Here is a 20,115-nt window from a genome sequence, read left to right on the forward strand (position 1 = left end):
TCACTGTAGTTTCTTACTACCCACCTTCTAAAATCTGATTCTGTCATTTCATCACCCTCCTTCTCCATCCGGTCTGGTTCCCTTGCTGGTGAGGAGTTGTGATCCCTTTTAGGAGGAGAGGTGTTCTGGTTTTGGGAGTTTTCATCCTTTTTGCGCTGGTTTCTTCCCATTTTTGTGGGTTTATCCACCTGTTGTCTTTGAAATTACTGTCTTTCAGATTGGGTCTCTGAGTGAGCTTCTAGTTCATGGATGCTGAAGTTACTTCCTTTTTTTTTTTTTTTTTTTTTAAGCTTTCCTTCTAACAGTCTGGCCCCTCTGCTGTAGGACTGCTGAGGTCCTTTCCAGGCCCTGCTTGCCTGGGGGTCACCTGCAGCAGCTGCAGAACAGTAAGGGTTGCTACCCATTTCCTCTTCTGCTATCTTTGTCCCAGAAGGATGCTCGCCTACTGTCAGTCCGTTCTCTCCTTTATGAGGTGGGTCTTTGGATCTATGGGGGTCAGGGAGCTACTTGAGGAGACAGTCTATCTTTTACTGGGGCTTAAGTCCTGAGTTGTGAGCTCCGTTGTTCGTTCAGAGCTGCTGGGCAGGTATGTTTAGGTCTGCTGCAGCTGAACTCATAAAGCACTTTTTGTTCCCAGGTGCTCTGTCCCAGGGAGTTGGAGCTTTATAAGTTTCCGTTGCACTACTGCCTTTTTTGATTTTTCTTTCAGGTCTGACCCGCCCAGCTAGCAGGACACCTAGCCACTGCCTGCCCGCAGGGGCTTTGCTGAGCTGCTGTGGGCTCCGCCCAGCTGCCCTGAGCTCTTCCCTTCAGTCCTGTTTATATGGGCGTAGTTAGAACTGTCTCGGTAACGGTGGCCCCGCCTCTGTTATGGCGGACTCTCTCTGTTGTGGCAGGTTGCCTCGGCAACGGCGGGTTGCCTCGCCAATGGCAGCCTGCCTCCATAGCGGTGGAGAGTCTCAGTAATGGCGGAAGCCTCTCCCCTACCGAGCCGGACCTTCCCGGTTCAGCTGTGCTTGGTTTGAAGGGCTCAACCCAGAGGGTTTCCAGTTACTGTTTTTGTTTTCGTTGTTGTTGGGGGTGGAGGGGTGGGACCAACAGAGCCTGATCACCTGGCTCCCTGACTCAGAGTCTTTTCTTTTAAGTTGAACGACCGCTCGTTCCAGTCACTTGTTGAAAAGGCGCCGGGATCTCCCGTGCTGCGACTCACTGAGTCAGCCGAATGGCCTGGCTCGCTATTTCAGATGAATGGGCAACTCTACCGTCTCAGGGCTCTGATCACCAGCTAAGAGGGCTCCCAGACCAGTGGCTTTTGTATGGAGAACCGCAGCAACAGGGCGTGGTCACAGCAGCCGGGTGGGCAGAATCAGCCCCATGGGGGCCAAAACAGCCACACCGGCTGGGACTGCGATGCTGGTGACCCCTCTGCCTGGGTATCTCCTGGTCTGTGGGCAATAAGAGTTCATCTGGAAATGCGGCATCCACTCACCCACTGCACTTTCACTGGGAGCTGAAGTCCTGAGCTGTTCTTAGGCGGCCATCTTCCCAGCATATATATGAAAAAATTTAAGTGACAAGTTGAGGCTCTCAATAAGGTTTCCGAGGGTTGAGAACAGAAAGTGATCAACTTAATCTGTTCTGGCACCATTCTGATGCAAAGTAACATTTTGGTCTTACTAAGGGCCAGTCTATTTCTAGTTTACCTTTATTCCTAAGGTGAAGCCCTTCCGAGCCTGGGTTTATTGGTTTATCTAGGATCTTCCTTCCTGGTTAGCTCTAAAGTTCTATTATTTGTCTCTCCATTTTATTGAGATGCTGAAAGTCCTATTTATCTTCTTAATTTCTCTACCAATGCTTATAAAATGACAAATGCCTTAGGTGAAAAATACCACTGATTGTCTCGTTCACCTCAGTATTCTTCTTTTCTTTTTGAAATCTTGGCCCTTCAAGTCCTGGCTGCCTTGGTAGCTCTCTGATTACTTCAAACACACACACACACACGCTCATGTGCACACACACACACACACACACATGCTTTTGATCTGTTTTCTTATTTTGTATTTTAATATGGGTGTCATCTTTCATTCCTCCTTCATTGCCTGATACAGGTAATCACCAAATTCTATTTTACCTTCTAAATATTTCTCTAATCTTTCCCCTCCCCTGTATCTCTACTACTAAGTTACTATTTCAGTTTGGAACTCAAAATTTACTTTGTTTGAGAAATAATGTTCAAAACAATTGGTAAATTCTCATGCAAGCCTACAAAATTCATTATCTATTTGAAATGCGATCACAGCATGAGCTATAAACTCTTCCAACTCCAAGTTCTGAGGCTCTTGATCTCTGAGTCTCTTATCTTTTTTAAGTCTAGAACCCTAAGATTTAGCCCAAACATAAATACTATGAGCCAGTTAGATGAATGAATAAGGGGAAAGAAAGGGATAGAAAGTTAATGTAGGCACCAGTAATATGAGGGAAAAGCTGGCTGAGGAAGGGCAAAACAAAGCCTGTGTACTCTAGCCTTCAGAAAGTGTTCTGGGCTAGGGTTGTCAGATAAAATACATGCAACATTTGGGACATACTTACAATAAAAATTATTTAGATGAAATGCAAATTTAACTGGGCATTCTTTATTCTGTTTGCTAGATCTGTCAATCCTATGCTAAGCTGAAAAAGTAGGATTAAGAAACTAAAGAGTGGGATGTGTAGAGAGTATATAAATAAGAATATATATATAGATAAGAATATAGATATAAATAGTTGGCAAGGAATTTTTTTTAATGTAGAAGCTTTATAGACTAATATGGTGCACAGATATGACCAAAACTGAGTCTTCAGTTGCCATATTGTAATTTTGAATGTGTGGGGGCATCTTGGCATTCCTAAGAAATAATGCTGCAGGTGACATCAGTAAAATGGTAGAATGAGAGTAGTCAACCTTCATCCCTCCCACAGAAACACCAATTTTGTCAACCACCCACAAGTGAGAGTATCTTTGTGGGAGCTCAGGAGTCCAGCAAAGAGATCCTAGCACCTTGTTTAGAGCGAAATAAGTAAATAAATAAATCAAAGAAGAGATGCATCAAAGAAGGTAAGAACAGTTTTACTTTACCTGTGTCACTCTTTCCCCAGTGTGGCACAGCTCAGTGCTAAGAGAGACTACTTTAGCTCTATTTCTTCCATAGGGGAAAGTCAGAACAGTGAGTGCCCAACTTCCTCAGCTGTGCAGTATACTGCAGAAGAGATCCACTTCTCCCTTGCCCAGTTCAGAACACAGAGGGAGTCAGTAAGGCTGAATAATACGGTGGTAGCTATGAGCAGGGAAAAGGGGCAGAACTCACAGCAATCTGGGTATAGAATTCAGCAAAGAGCCACAGTTTCTATTAACTACCTCCCAAATTCCATCAAGAGGGCTAGCCACAAATCATACAGAATGCATAATCTGCAGACCCCCTGACTAGCCCATGTGTGCTTCCAACCTTCTGCATGCCCTTATAGCTGGTACCCTGAATGCACCCCCATGGATATCATGCACAAGCTTCTGCAGATTGTGCATGAACACATGAAGACAACTGATATGATTCAGGATTGGGAGGAGGTGACTAAACTTGAATTTTTCAAGGTACTTCCTAAGGAAGATGAACAGGAGACTCACAGTGCACCTGGCCTGAGTTTTGCAAGATAAAGAGAAGGAATATGCTGTAATTTGAATGATGGCGTCTCCTTAAAAATTTATGTTGAAACTGAATCCTCAATGCAATAGTACTAGGAAGTTTGGCCTTTGGGAGATGATTAAGTCATGAGGACTCTTTCCACTTTAATGGGATAAGCACTCATAAAAGGGGTCAAGGTTTATAGGAGTTCTCTTTTGCCCTTCCATTCCTTCTGCCGGATGAGACTTCTTCTATGGAGAATGGAGCAAGAAAATGTCATCTTAAAGCAGAGGGCAGCTTTTATCAGGCATCAGTCCTGCTGGAGCCTTGATCTTGGACCTCCCAGCTTCAGAATAATGAGAATAAATTTCTATTGCTCATAAATTACCCAGCCTAAGGTGTTTTGTTATAGCAACACAGAATAAGATAACATATTAATATAATCTTGAGACTTTTCTACCCCACTCAAGAGGGAACAAGGGAAGTGGAGCAGAGGCATCTATAGAAAAGTTCTGAGAGACCACCAGAATCCCTATTTAAGCTGACTAGTGAAAGTCTTTCTCTTTTCAAGTTAGTCAGTTAAGACTGGAAGAGGTAACTATTTTTTCAAATGCGAAGACAATAGTGAAAGACTTCAAAGAATGCAAAAAATCAAGGAACACAAAAACATTTCAATAACCATTTCAAAGAAATGGAGATGTATAAATTGCCTGATGAAGGATTAAAAATAATTGTTTTAAGGAAGCCCAGCAAACTATAAGAAAAAATAGACAGCTCAATGAAATCAGAGAAAAGACAAAAACAAAATTAGAAGTTCAATAATGTGATAGAAATTATAAAAGAGATGCAAACAGAAATTCTGGAACTGAGGAATATAATTAATTAAAAAATTCAATAGAGAGCTTCAGCAGCAGACTTAAGCAGAAGAAAAAAATCTGTGAGCACAAAGACAAATTAGATAAAATTATCCAGTTAAATAAGAAAAAATAACAAAAAGAGTGAAGCTTATTAGATTTATGGGACATCATCAAGTAAATGAACTAATATATACATTGTGGAAATCTCAGAAAAAGAAGAGGATAGAAAGGGGACAAAAGCTTACTCAAATAAATAATGGCCGAAAACTCCCCAAATCTTGGGAGAGATATGAATATCTTGGTTCATGAAGCTCAAAAGTCTCCAAACAGGAAAACCCAAGGAAGATTATAATAAGACCCATCACATTATAATAAAATTATCAAAAGTGAAAGCAAAAATTTTGAAGGCAGCAAGAAAAAAGCAGGTTGCAATATTCAAGGGAACCTCCCCATAAGGCTATGAGTAGATATCTCAGCAGAAAGCCTGCAGACTTACTCCTGAGAGAGTAAGATGAAATATTCAAAATGCTAAAGGAGAGGAGAAAACCCTGCCAATCAAGAATACTATATCTGGAAAACCTGTCTTTCAGAATTGAAGGAGAGATAGACTTTCCCAAGCAAACAAAAGCTGGGCTTCCTCAGCTTTGCTACTATGGCTGTCTCACAAGAAATACTAAAAGGAGTTCTTTAAGCTTAAAGAAAAAGATGCTAATAAGTAACACAAAAACATAAAAGGGTTCATATGTTTGCTCACTGGTAAGTCTATAGTCAAATTTAGAATGCTGTAAAATTGCAATGGTAGTATATAAATCACTTTTCTAGTATAAAAGTTAAAAGACAAAGTATTAAAAATGCAGTTGCCCCATTGTTTGAAGAAATTTCTCTATAAAGAGGAAGTGCATTCTTATATTAAAATAAAACAAAAGCTTAGACAGCAGTTCAGACATACAGTCTGTTAGAATAGAAAGTCATGGACAGGGAGGCCTGGTTCTGTCTTTTTCCCCTGCTAGATACTCTTTTCCTATATTGGATGAGTCCTTTAACTTTTCTGATCTGTTTTCCCATCCATAAAAGAAAGGAAAAGATATAGAAGATGGGTGCATTCTGGGGTCACCTGAGGATCTTGTTAAAATGCAGACTCTGACTCAGAAGGTCTGGGGTGGGTCCCAGATCTACATTGCCAATAAACTCCCAGGTGATACTGGTAGGTTAATACTACTACATATTAATCCCATTACTAAAGGAGATCATACACAAATCATGGTATCAATAATCCTGGTTGATAAAAATTCTGGACAAAGAAAGGTTACATTCAGTCAATAAAGGCAATATTAAAAAAAAAATGCAGGTGACCTTTGGATAATGCAGAGGTTAGTGCACTAATTCTTCTCCCATGTCGTCAAAAATTTGCACATAATTTTTGACTCCCCCAACATTTAACTACTAATAGTCTACTATTGACTGAAAGCTTTACTGATAACATAAGCAATTGATTAACACATATTTTATATTTTATATATATTATATACTGCATTCTTACAATAAACTAAGCTAGAAAAAAAGAAAATGTTAATAAGAAAATTACAAGAAAGAGAAAATATATTTACTATTCATTAAGTAAAAGTGTATCAGCATAAATGTCTTCATTCTTGTTGTCTTCATGTTGAGTAGGCTAAGGAGGAGGAGGAAGAAGAGAGGTTGGTCTTGGTGTCTTAGAGGTTACAGAGGAGAAAGAGGTGGAGGAGGCAGGTACACATGGTGTTGCTTTTATTGTAAAAAATTCTCATTTAAGTGGACCTAAGCAGTTTAAATTTGTGTTGTTCAAAGAGAAATTTTAACTATAAAGCTCTAATAGGTTGTTAATAGATATGCAATGTAAAAAGATGGAAATTTTGACATCACTAACATAAAATATGGGGACGGAAAAGTAAAGTGTAGAGCTTTTGAATGCATTTGAAGTTAAATTATCAGCTTAAAATAGACTGTTACAACTATAAGATGTTTTAGGTAGGCTTCATGGTAACCCCCACCCCCCCACACACATTCTAATATATACAAAAAAGACAGAGAAAAAGGAATTTAAGCATACCACTACAAAGCATTATCAAAACAAAAAGGAAGAAACCAAAAGAAGAAATAATTGAAGGAAAACAAAGAAATAATTAAATAAATGGCATTAGTAAGTCTTGTCTATCAATAATTATTTTAAATGTAAACAGATTAAATTCTCTAATCAAAAGAAGATTAAAAAAAAAATCCAAGAATATACTACCTACAAGAAACTCACTCTATCTTTAAGAATACACATAGCCTAAAAATGAAGGAATGGAAAAAGATATTTCATGCAAAAGAGCAGAGATGACTGTACTTATATCAGTCAAAGTAGACTTAAATCATAACTGTCACAAGAGACAAAGAAGGTTATTATTTAATATATAATGATCAAAGGGTCAACTTATCAAGAGACTGTAATAATTGTAAATATCTATGCACCCAACATCAGAGCATGTAAGTATATAAAGCAATTATTAACAGAACTGAAAGGTGATATAAATAGCAATGCAATAATAGTAAGGGACTTCAGTATTCCATTTTCAACAATAAATAGATCATCTAGACAGAAAGTCGACAAAGAAAGAGTAAACATAAATAACACCATGGACTAAATGGATCTATACAGAACATTCTGTTTAACAGCAGTGGAACATAACAGACATATACAGAACATTCTATTCAACATTCTTCTCAAGAATACATGGGACATTCTCTAAGAGTCTCAAAGAGAATGCTGGGTCATAAAACAAGTCTTAACAAATTTCAGGAGACAGAAATCATATCAATTATCTTTTCTGAACACAATGATATGAAACTAGAAATAAATAACAGAAGGAAAATTGTAAAATTCACAAATATGTGGAATTTGAGCGACACCATTCTGAAAAACCAATGAGTCAAAAAAGAAATTAAAAGAAAAAAATACTGGAGATAAATGAACATGAAAACACAGCATAGTAAAACCTGTGAGATGCAGCAAAAGCAGTTTCAACAGGAATATTTATAGTGATAAACATCTATTTTTTTTAAAAAAAGATCTCAAATAAACAACTTTAGTGTTATACTTCAAGAAACTGGAAAAAAGCAAAAGAACAAATTAAGCCAAAATTTAACAGAAGAAAAGTGTTAACAAAGATTAGACCATAAATAAAGTAGACTAGATAAACAACAAAAAAAGATACATAACGTAAGTTGGTTTTTTGAAAATATAAAGAAAAATGGAAAAACCTTTAGCTATACTAGCAAAGAAAAAAGAGAGAAAAGTTGAATAAGTAAAATTGTAAGTGAAAGAGACATTGCAACTGATACCACAGATATACAGAGGATCATAAGAAGTTATTGGCAACAATTATACACCAACAAATTGGATAACTTAAAGAAATAGTAAATTTTAAAACATATCACTTATCAAGATTGATCATTAAGAAACAGAAAATCTGAACAAGCCAATAATGAGAAAGGATATTGAATCAGTAATTTAAAAAATGTCTCCCAACAAAGGAAAGCACAGGACCAGGTGCCTTCACAGATGAATTCTACTGAACATTTAAAGAAGAATTAAAACTAAGCCTTCTCAAACTCTTCAGAAAATTGAAGAGGAGAAAACACTTCCAAACTCATTTTACAAGGCCAGCATTACTCTGATACCAAAGCCAGAAAAGGATGCTATGAGAAAAGAAAATTACAGGCCAATATCTCTGATGAACATAGATGAAAAAAGTCTCAATAAAATATGAGCAAACCAAATTCAGCAGCATATTAAAAGCATACATACCACGATCAACTGAGATTTATTCCTGGAATGCAAGTATGGTCCAACATATAAAAATCAGTCAATGGAATATACCACATTAACAGAATGAAGAATAACAATCGTATGATCATATCAATAAATGCAGTCAGAAATCTGACAAAATTCAACATCCTTTCATGATAAAAACTCAACAAATTAGGTATAGAAGAAATGTACCTCAGCATAATAAAGGCCACGTATGACAAGTCCACACTAAAACCATATGTATTAAAATCAATATGGCTTAAATACTTAAATATAAGACCTGAAACTATGAAACTTCTAGAAGAAAATATAGGACAAAAGCTTCTTGACATTGGTCTGGGCAATAATTTTTTTTGATATGACCCCAAATGCACCAGCAACAAAAGTAAAAATAAACAAGTGGGATTGCATCAAACTAAAAAACTTCTACACAGCAAAGGAAACAATCAACATAGTGAAGAGACAACCTATGCAATGGTAGAAAATATTTGCAAACCACATATCTGGTAAAGCCTTAATATTAAAAATCTATAAGAAACTCGAACAACTAAATAGTAAAAAAAAAAAAGCCACCTAGATAACTTGATTTTATAAATGGGCAAAAGACCTTAATAGACATTTCTCATCCAAAGAAGACAAGGCAAGAGATATCTATGTGTATGTCAGTGGATAAATTGATAAAGTATGCTGTGTATATATAAATAATGTATACCCCATACTTATATATATATACATATGTATGCACACACACATATATAAAGTGGAATACTATTCAACCTTTAAAAAGAAGGAAATCCTGCCATTTGCTAAAACATGGATGAATCTGTAAGATATTATGCCAAGTGAAATAAGCCAGACACAGAAGGACAAATACTGTATGATCTCACTTGTATGTGGAATTTTTAAAAGTTGAACTCAGAAAAGCCGAGAGTAGAATGGTGGCTCCAGTGTGTAAGGACAATGGCTGCATTGTACTCAAGTATAGGCCAAGGTATACATCTGGCACAGCATGCCAGAGTAGGACTGGAGTGCAGACACGTAATCCTGTGCATTATATAATCATAGCTATGTAGCCATAACATGGGAAGGTTCATCACCTGGCTCTGAGCCTCCGTTGTCTGTGAAGTGCATAAATGATGCACCAACAGTGTGAGTGAGCTGCTGAATAAAGCCATGTCACCTACCTGTGGTCTCTTGAGTGTTCTTTCAGCTACCTGCCACCCCGGCGACTCCCCTCAGACCTCAGCTTGGACTGGAACCTAACACAGGGGCTCTGGGAGTGGTAGTGGGGAGATGTTGGTCAAAGGGTACAGAGTTTCAGTTTTGCAGGATGAGTAAGTTCTGGAGATGTAATGTGCAGCATGGTGACTATAGTTAATGGTGTATTGTATACTTGAAATTTTCTAAGAGAGTAGATCTTAAGTGTTCTCACTGAAAAATGAAAAGGTAACTACATGAGCTGATAGACAAATTCATTAGCTTGATTGTGGTAATTATTCCACAATATATGCATATATCAAAACATCATGATACACACTTTAAATATATACATTTCTTTTTGCCAATTATACCTCAATAAAGCTGAGGGAAAAAAGTGATAAGCTGCCATCTATTAAATTTTCTCCCAAGAAATCTGTTATAGGTTTGTGCCAGGAAAATATATCACTGAGTTCAAAAATTATGTAAGTGAATTGAACTCTGTTAGCATAATCTGATGAGTAAAATCCATTTTATTGTATTAAGAAATGTTTGTGAAGACTAACAAATGAATAACTTGCACTAGGTTTTCCCTAGCAAAAGAAACTATCACCTGAATTGTTCTCTTAATGTTGTCCATGTCTGTTTTTGTAACAGAGAGCTGGTCAAACAGCTGAGTGATGTCTGAACGTGTTATCACTCATCACAGCATTATGGACAGTGGAATTAACACAGGAACTCAGAGGGGAAGTGATCAGACCTTAGAGTGAGAACAAAGCAATCACTTGAAAGATGCTTCTGCCACTGTCAGGGGCTGTAGAATCTTTTAGAGGCTCAGGCCTTAATTTATGAGTGAGTGCAAATCAGATACTGTTTTTAAGTGTCCTTTTAAGAAAACTTGCCAGAAATTTCTTCATAAAACAGAGAATCCTTTTGTAATGTAAACCACTCCAAATTTGGGAGAAGGCAATGACAGAGAATTTCAACATTCTGCCAAAATCAAATTATTATCTGAATAACTTGGCCCTTTAGTGAGAAGACTAACTCAGTTAAACAAAAAAAGAAATCTGTAGTCCTAAGTAGAAACATTTACTAGAAGTCAGCTGGTCTTGTACCAGCAGCAAATTTCTGGCCTGGGCTAACTTTGTCATCACACTTTAGGGAGGATCACTGAAGATCCCTGAGGATCCTGGAAATTAATCATCAACAAACTGATGGCTTCTAAAAGTGAAAAGAGTTGAGAGCAGTGATCTTCAAACGATTGCTGCACATTACAGTCACTTGTAAAATCTTTTAAAACATGATGTCCAGGGACTTTTAAGGGCCATACCAATTAAAACAGAATATCTGAGGCTAGGACTCCAGGCAGCAGATTGGAAAATCCCCCAGATGAATCCAATGTGCAGCCAAGACTGAGAACTAGCGGCTTTAAGCAGAGCAAGGATTCTCATCCTAGCTACACATTAGCATCGCCTGGAGAAAATTCAAAGAAATACTGATGATCAGGTTTCACTAAGAACAATGCAGGTAGAGTGTGCAAGTGATAGGGCCCAGGAGGTGTTTAACTGATGCCTTGGGGAGTATAGGCAGTAGTTCTCAAAATGTGGTTCCAGAACCAGCAGCATCAGCATCACCTGGGACCTTGTTGGCAAAGCAAATTCTCAGACCCCGATCCTACACTGAACCAGAATCTCCAGGAATGGGGCCCCAGTTTCTGCATTTAACAAGCCTTCTAGGAGATTCTGATACAAGCTGAAGTTACATAACCACTAGTATAGTGAATAAGAACGTGTCCCTGGAACTAGACTGCCTGGGTTCAAATCTTGCCTCTGTTACTTGCAGAGTAACATGGGCAACTAAACTTTTCTGTGCCTCAATGTCCTCTTCTGCCAAATGGGAATAATAATCGTTGTCCTCACAGAAGGTTGTTAAAAGAGGCAAATCAGTGACATGTGAACAGGGCCTGGTATATGGGAAACATTACTTAGTGTTTGTTAGATAAGCATGTTAATATCCTGTTGTTCTAAAGAGATGTGAGTCTTGGATGATATTCAGCAGGTGCTATTTTTTACCCTAGCAGACCTTTGAAGAAAGATATTTCTTGTGAATATGGTACCTGGCTGGTACCATGAAGTTCTCTTAAGCCAATGGACCAGCAACCTTCACAGGCAGGAGTTTCAACTAGAAAGACTGTCCTCTCTGCAGGCAAATTTCTGCAAGAATATTATTTTATGGGGAAAAATATGAACAATTGTAGATAATTTCACAGACTGTAGGGCTTGTCTCCTATTTGTAAGTGATTTCTTATGTATTTACTCCTGATGGAAATGTGGAGGTGGCTGTCAGGTCATAGGAAAAAGCAGGTCAGCTGTGTTTCAGTGGCTTTCAGAGAAGGTGGAGGGAAATGTTCGCTTTTCAGCAGCAGCTGAATCCGTGTTAGCAGACAGAGCCTTGTTTCATGAAAGCGCATTCCCAGGAATTCCCTTGAAGAATGTAAGAGACCAGCTGGAATGAAACTGGACGCTTTAGGGTCCTGAGGGAAATGTAAATTCAGCAGCTTGTTCTCAAGATGTGGTTCCAGAACCAGCAGCATTGATTCTTCTAAAGAATTGAGAGTGCATTTTGGCTGTGATATCTCTGTACTCTTAAGAAATCCTGCTCAAGAAGATGAAACTTGACTAAGAGCATTCAGTTGTCTTCCAGAAGGCTCCCTTGAGGATCAGGACTCTTTCTGGATGCACCCAAATAATCTGTTGAAAGAATGACTAATGATGGCAGCCCCTCACCTGACAAACTGGACTTTCCCCAGAGCTCATTTGTAATATTTTTCCTTAATCTTAGTTGTGTTTTCCTATTAGCAAGGTTATGTATTTCTATATCACAAATACTAAATGCCGCCTGTAGAACCTAACCTCCATTTATAGTATGGAACATGCAGCCCGTCACGTATTCTTGACCTGGCCTTCAGCCTCTGAATATTTTAATAAAAATCACTCTTTCTTCCTTAAGAAGTAAGGACCATGTTCTTTAAAAGCTTAACACAGTTTCTAATAATTGGTTGCTTTGCTTGATGTTTCTCTGTTTATCTTGGCTGCCCAGAAGCTCAGACTTAAATAATTTAAGAGTCTACTTACCTTGTAGCGGATACAATTAATTCTTCCTATCTTTTATGTGGTTTCTGTTATCTTTATTTATTACCTTTATTTAAACCTTTAAAAGAGTATAGGATATCAATTTATGAAAAGAAAAATATTTTTTTTAGTTCAGTTGAAATACTGTTTTGTAACAAACTATATTTAATGCCCCTATATGAGTTCTAAAACTCTGCATGATTTAAAGCAGGGGTTCTTATTCTGGTATGTGTGTGTGTATGTGTGTGTGTGTGTGTGTGTGTACATACCTCAAGGGAGTCTATAATTTATATAGAATACATAATTTATCTGTATATATACAAATACATATGCACACATACATACATATATAATACTTTATATATAACATATTTTATATATTAAATATTATATATGCATATACATACAGACACATATATTTGTGTGTGTGTGTGTGTGTGTGTGTGTGTGTATGCGTGCACCTGCACTTTTGGAGAGAGAACATCTCTAACTTTCATTAGTTTATCCGAAGAATTTATGACTCTTCTCTTGCCCCTCAGTGACCCAGTTAAAAATTACTGGCTTAAAGGGACCTGGAAGTAAATAATCAAGAATAGGAATGCACAGAACTCTGCCCTCAGTTCTTCCTCCCTAGTCAGTAAACATCATTGTCATTCATTTTTGGCCTCTTTTAGGAATTGTTCTTCTGACCAAGCAAGTAGATGAATTGCTATACATGGAGCCAGTTCAAAGCAAGGCGCAACTGGTGGTTTTAGATACCAAAGAAGGCCCACAATTCAATTATAACCTGGGGGAGGTCAGAGCTCAGCAGGTGAATCTTGCTTCTGAATGAAGCTGAGGCAGAGGGAGCTGACTTGCCTTACTTTTACTGATTTCCCCCAGGGAGGGCTGGGTGACAGGTAGGGTGCAGCTCCCAGGCACAAGGATGCCTATTGATTGTGCTGGGCCAGGCTGTGTATAGGAGTTGATGGGGCAGCAGGACGCTGGGCTAGAGGAAGCTGTGGATACCCGTAATACTCAGGGAGTTGGATGTCAAGCCACGGAAATGAAATCTACCAGAGTATCAATGAGTCACAGCAGCAGCATGTTCTGAGTCCACGCACAGTGTTGTTGCCAGAAGACCCAAGATGGCGTTTTCCAAAGAGGCTTAGTTGGAGTGAGTCTCCTGAGCTGGCTGAGCGTTACCATAAGGCAAGGGGCATGGAGCACATGCGTCATCACCTTCCTCCTCACCAACCGCAGAAATACAGCAATGATCTGCTTAATAGTAAGACAGGTGGCAGCAGCAAGGGCACACGAAGTCACTATTTCTCTTGTTTCCCTGTAAGAGGAACTTGGTAGTTTTTACACTTCTGTCCCCTTATTCCCTCCTCTCCAGAGGAGGAGTGACTTCTCTGATTGGGGAACTTGGGAGCAATGCTTGAGAATGCGGGCTAAGTCTTCTCTGCCCTCGAACTTTGGGAACAGCCTGCCTCAGAGGCCATGTATTCAGGTCTCTTTGATTCCTTTGTACTGTAGTTTTCCCTGAGAGGACTCCTTCAAAGGAGACTTGGGGCTGTCCAGTGCTGCTGTAGATACACTTAATTTTGGGATGTAACACTGGCATACTCATTTGGTCCTCACATCTAAGTCACAGTCTCCAGTGGCTTTAACAGTAATAAAACTGATGTTTTGATCTCCACTTCTTTCTATTGGTTCTGAATATAGGTCAGTAAGACAGGAATGCTTTGTATTGGTGCTTTAAAATTCCAACAATTTCTTTTGAAGGAAGGGCTCTCTTAGTTTAAAAAATCTTAAGACAATCTGATCTCAGTCCCTGTGAGTGGTTAGCAATATTTAGGGTCATAGGAACTGGTTGACATCAGTAGGCAAGAGATCTTTGAGAAATGAGGGGACAGAAGTGGAGCAGACAAAGAAGGGGTCACCCTACCCCAGCAGTTACAGAAGTCCCCAGACTTCACCAACCTGATCTTCCAGCTTGAACTGCCTCTCCATGTCCTCGCTCCCCAGCCAGATTTGATTAGAGAGATGCTAACCAGAGAGTGCCTGGCCCAATGAACATCTAACTGATATATTGAACAAGTAGAATTTAATCTGGTATAATCAAGAAGTCATTTTTTTCTCATCACCGTTCCAGCAAATGCCATCTTGGACCCTTTCTCCTGACTCTTGCCTTTGGGTAAAATCTCAGAAAGACATCCTCTTTTTGGTTATTCTTAGATAATAATGAAATAGTCCTCTAGTCACATCTAGCCACACACACACACACACAAATCTTACATGTAGTAAAAATGCCCAGACCCATATAATAATAACATTTAGAGTAGAAGCTCTGCTCTCCTCTGTGAAGGCTGGCTTTCTCCTAGAAACGTGTATGAAGTGGGGAGGGGAGGCATACCTACCTTCTGTATTTCTATAGAGCATGTTTACCATTCTCCTTTAACTTCCTATGTTGTCTCCATGACCCAGGGCTGAGGCAGGAGACCAAATAAAGATAAGAAAAGTTCTTGCTTGGTGGTCTGGTGCTGGTCTCCTTTGGCCATGTGTCCTTAAGAGATTCTTTTGCTGGGTCCCACCAACTACACCTTCTAGTCTTTTCTGCTGAGGTCACTATACTATTTCCAGAAGGTATTCCTGGGTGGTGTCACCTTTTAAATTACCCAAGTTGACAGTCCTACTATCAGTTCTACATCTTGGAGTCACATACCAGTGGCCTGACATTCAAATCAGAGGAGGCTTCAGCTAACATCCTCTTACAAGTAGTGGCAGAGGGTTGGTGGCCAGGGTGTGGCTGGCTGCTACAGTGTAGAGCTGGCAGAGGTTTTGCTGGTGAGATGCTGCCAGGGGCTGGAAGGAGGAAGTGGGTGGAAGTGTGAGCCTTGCCCTCTCTCGGCTTGTGATAGCCTTTCTCTTTCCTGCTCCTGTTCCTTGCTGTTGGCTGCCCACTCTTTTTCCTTGCATCTCTCAGGCCTTGCCTTCTTCTTTGCAGTCACAACATCCAGATCATCTTTTCCTTTTTTTTTTTTTTTTTTTTGTAGGAATTTTGGCTTCTTGGTGGTACCAGCCTATCTGTTACTTTTGTTCTAATCCAGTCACATCTTCCCCTTTTACTTGCTAAACTGAGAGTATTTTGGATGAATTTGAATTGAGCAGAGGTTGCCTTGGCAATCTATGTACCTAGGGATATTGATTGGGAAGTTCACATGAACTGATATGTAGATATATGAAAGGGTCTGCTGGGCAGAATGAACCAGGGCAGGACAGAAGCTACCAAGAGGATGGGAGAAGGGAGGGGCTGCCATAGGGAAACACAGGGTCTGCCTGCCAGGAGTCCACAGGGTGCAGCAAATGACCGAATTGTGATAGATAAGAATTACACAGAAGGAGAGTCAGCCACTATGAAGTTCTAAAGCATGTAAACATTCCAAGCAAAACAATAAGAGTTGTGAATATCGACTCCATAATCCTTCCTGTTCTAGGATTCTGGGAAAACCCATTTTACCAATTCTCTATAAAAAGTTTCCAAATCACTCAGAGAATAGTGTATTCACCTGAAAAATACCCAGTTATTCCTTATCAGCAGGCTTGTGCTGCTAGCAATGGTAACACTATGCTTTCCCCTAAAGATGTGCAGGATTATGAGCCATGGAACAGATGTTTGAGGTTTATGACTACCTCTGCTTAAGCCTGATTTCTTTCAGTTGCCTTCTAATATGCACTGACTGCGTTTGCTAGAGGCTCCTGTCTTAACATAGTCTCTTAATTTCTCTTCCTTTTGACTATGTGGTTCCAGGAATGCTTGGATTTTAGTAAAATCCTGGCCTTTGATTAGGGCTGAAACTATGCCTCCTCCTCTAATGTTACATGGCAAATTAAATATCCCCAAACTTCAGTTTGATTTGTTTGCTCTGATGACATCTTCTCATTATGGGTTGATACAGTTAGGCTTTGTGTTTCCACCCAAATCTCATCTTTAATTGTAATCCGCATAATCCCCGCGTGTCAAGGGAGAGACCAGGTGAAGGTAATTGAATCATGAGGTTGGTTTTCACTGTGCTGTTCTCGTGATAGTGAGTGAGTTCTCACGAGATCTGATGGTTTTATAAGGGACTCTTCCTCCTTTGCTAGGCACTTCTCCTTCCTGCCGCCTTGTGAAAAAGGTATCTTGCTTTCCTTGCACCTTCTGCCGTGATTGTAAGTTTCCTGAGGCCTCCCTAGCCATGCTGAACTGTAAGTCAATTAAACCTCTTTTCTTTATATAATTACCCACTCTTGGGCAGTTCTTTATAGCAGTGTGAGAATGGAGTAATAGGTGCATCGAAGGGCAATTCATGTCCTTTCTCTCCTGGGTTGGATTCCTGTTGCTAATATCAGGTTTGCTGGAGTTGGAGTTTTTTCTTCACCATGGAAAAGAAAAACAAGGACAGGTGGTTGCATAAAGGCCCCAGTGATTAAATAGAAAGCACCTGTAAAAACTCAAAGTCAAAATTTTCTTTAAAGGAAAGGAGTGTACACATCATGGTTTAAGTTAGCTACCATAGCAGACATGACCTGGATATCAATGATTGGCTTCAGCTGCCCAGCCTGTCCTTAGGGTCAAAAAATTGGGCAGTGGCCTCTGCCAACTTGTTATTAACAAGATATCCTAATATTTTGAACAACATTGCTATAATTCTATTTCTACCTTAATGAAAACAATGACATCACTTACACTTTTTAAACACTAGCCGTACACCCAGCACAGAACTAAATATTTTATGTGGATTATCTTGTTTAATCCTCATAATAACCCTATGAAATAGCTGCTATTATTCTCACGATTGGATGATAAAACAGAGGCTAAGAGAGAATTAATTTGCCCACAGTCATATAGTTTGTAATTGAGTCCACCAGTGGCTGTTGTGACTCCAGAGTCCATGTCTTAGTATTGCCTGGCTGTCTTCATTGGTTGAGTAAAAGGTATCTTCTAAGTTTGTGTGTGCGTTGGTGGCAGTGGGTGGGTGGGGTGGGGGAAATGTTTTTTCCTTCCCAGGTGTTTCAGTTAGCTATCACAGTGATTTATTAGGTTTCATAATTCCATGGGCCGTTCCTGTGCTTGCTGTGGTGCTGACTGCATCGGTGGGAGCTCAGCTGGGGCACCTGAGTTCTCCAGGTGGCCTCTCTCTGTGAGTGGTATCTCATCCAGGGCATCTCCATATGGATTCTCTCCAGCAGAATAGCCTAGTCTTCCTCACAACATGGCAGCTGGGATCCAAGGAGGAGGTTCCCAAGAAAACAAACCCCTTTTGCAAGTGCTTATATTAAGCCTCTACTTGCTAAAGTGTCATTGGCCAAATCAAGTCACATGATCAAGCCCAGATTCGATTGCAGGAGAGAACTTTACCATGGGGTAAATATCAGGAAGTGTCATTCACTGGGGAAGCCACAGTAGAACGATCTGCCTCATTAGTAGTAATAGTAATGATGCCTTTCATTTATTGTGCACTTATGTGCTAGTCAGTGTGTTACAGACTTTACAAAATTATTTTAATCATCATAGTAACTCAACGTATCAGCTTGCTTTTATTCCCATGTTAGAGGAGAGGAAACTGAGGCTCAGAGACTAACCTGATAAAATGACAAGAGTGAATTTAAACACTGATCATTCTAAGTTCCCAATCCAACAGGTAGAAGTATGGTATATAGAAAATAGAAAAAAAAAAAAGGAAGAATGTATTTTTCGTGAATGATAGAATTACATGGAATTTAGAAGTGAAAAGAAAACGTACTAGTCAATGACTTTCATGCCGAGTGGATGGTGTATTTGGGGGGCCTTGCTGCCTCAAGACTGACTTTCTTGTATTTGCAAACAGCCTTTCTAATTCTGGTATTTTGAATAGAGAACAGTCAGTAAACAAAATTGGGTATAATTCAGCTAATCAAAATGTGAAAGAATATAATGTGACTTTTCTTTTAATCAGCCTCTTGTTTTAATCTTTGGCAAAATGAGCTGGTCTTTCCTTTGTCTCTGTTTTCAAAAAGTTCTGCTCCAAACCATTTGGGAAGCAGTGAGCTGGAGAAAGAATGAAGGGGAAGGAGATATACCCTATAATAATGCAGATTTCAAAACATAGCTTAGATTTTTGGAAAATCCCTTCATGAGCATGAAAAGTGCAACAACTATGTTCAGATGCTTTTGCCAGCTGAAAACCACCATGACACTTGATCAGTTGCAAACGTTCTCTCCTTCCCCACCAGCACCCAGGGCTGTGGTCCAGGCAGTCAACACAGTGTTTAGCCTGTCTCAGGCCTGAGGGTGTATGAAGTGTGGGCATTGTTGGGTGAGTTTGGCTGGGAGGGCAGTGCTTCAATGCAAGGGAATCATGTGGAAAGATTCATGGAAACTTATATTAAAATATGATACCTCCAAAAATAATTTCTTGCAAGCAGCAAGAATTAATGCATTGTGAAACAAACAGAGCTTTCACTATTAACTTCAGGGAAGAAAAAAAGGGAGGGTGGCTGGCTCAGTGGAAAATATCAGGCTGTAAGCTGTGATTTTGGTTTTTTTTTTTTCCATGCTAGATGGCACTAATTGAAGAGCTTAGTTGTTTGGGGAAGGAGTTTTAGCGGAATATAATATTTGACCATGTGATTTTTGGTGCATCATGAGGTCCCTATTTTATTTTCACTGTTTACTCCACCATTGTTTTGGTCTTTGAGGTAATTTTGAATTTTAAGCCGATTGCATGGTTTTTCTGGATGGCAACATTTGGAGAAAAGGCTGACTTGGAAGGGCTGCAGAGTGCTGGGGTGGGTGTTGACAGATCCGAATGACATTTGCATGGTATTTCCCTGTGACCCCACCCCACCACCCTTCATCACCCTAGTGGCAGTGGTTTAATGATCCAAAGATCCTGGAAAAGAGCGTTTCTCAACCAATTTCTTTCAAAGGGAAGCCATGGAGGAAGGAGCCATTTTATCTGAGCAAATAGCAAATTCTTACAGGAGCTTGTAATGGCTGTCCATTCTCCCTCTCCACCCTCCAAAATAGACCTTGCGGTGTGAAATGAGGACAGCAAGTGATTCATATGTAGGTGGGTTTATAATTCATTTTAGAAATAAAGCTGAGCCTGTAAATGACAGTCCAGGAAAAATAAGGAAGAATGAGTAGCTTTAAGGGCACATCAGACAACTTAGGCCAAAATTAAAATATTTGGTAGACTTAAAATAAGTCTATATTTATTTTTTGAAAGGTAATATGCAATTAAAGTCTCCTCTGTGGAACAGTCACTTAAAATAGTTTTGTAAGATATTGTGAATTTGTGGAGGGATTGTATGCTTTGGTCTCATCAATGGTTGTATAAAAGAGACTTGACATGTAATGTTGACAGTGACAGAACAGAGGCTCAGATTCTGCCACTTTCCTAAAGTCATGCAGGTTGTAAGTGACTTGAACTTGG

At 39.4% G+C, this 20,115-nt stretch overlaps 1 long non-coding RNA gene across 1 annotated transcript in view; it reads left to right on the forward strand.

The window, feature by feature from the left end:
* The window catches only part of LOC141580242 (uncharacterized), a 48,328-nt gene extending 35,778 nt beyond the window's left edge, over positions 1–12,550 (forward strand). The window contains exon 3 of the long non-coding RNA XR_012512398.1: positions 11,620–12,550. This is a non-coding gene — a long non-coding RNA (uncharacterized LOC141580242). The remainder of the gene's footprint in view (positions 1–11,619) is intronic.
* The last annotated feature ends 7,565 nt before the right edge of the window (positions 12,551–20,115 follow it).

Source organism: Saimiri boliviensis, chromosome 1, assembly GCF_048565385.1.
Source record: "Saimiri boliviensis isolate mSaiBol1 chromosome 1, mSaiBol1.pri, whole genome shotgun sequence".
Lineage (NCBI taxonomy): Eukaryota > Metazoa > Chordata > Mammalia > Primates > Cebidae > Saimiri > Saimiri boliviensis.